Source organism: Penaeus monodon, chromosome 28 (assembly GCF_015228065.2).
Source record: "Penaeus monodon isolate SGIC_2016 chromosome 28, NSTDA_Pmon_1, whole genome shotgun sequence".
Classification (NCBI taxonomy): Eukaryota; Metazoa; Arthropoda; class Malacostraca; order Decapoda; family Penaeidae; genus Penaeus; species Penaeus monodon.
This window is the reverse complement of record NC_051413.1, coordinates 2,919,386-2,919,728: the sequence shown is the minus strand read 5'-3', so window position 1 is coordinate 2,919,728 and position 343 is coordinate 2,919,386.

The following is a 343-nucleotide window of genomic DNA, read 5'->3' as shown; positions in this document are numbered from 1 at the left end:
GATCCATGCTGTTGTTAGATTATTTTCCTTCTTCTATTTCTTATCTTCACTATTTACAATTGTTTTTATTTTTTCATTCTCTCCATGATTTTCTTTTTATTTTCTTCCTCCTTCTGCTTCCATTTTCTTTTATCTACTTCTTCATCTACCTTCTCTTTTCTCTCGTTTTCTTCTGTCTTCCTCTTCTTTGCGTTGTAAATGAAAATGCCACGTCATCAGGTGTTCGTAATGAATCGTTTATGATTACCTGCAAGTAAGTACACCTATTACTGCAATGGAATGTTGCACTAACAAACAGCCTATTTAGTTGTGTAGATTGCAACTTCCGTTAGATGATTTTGAT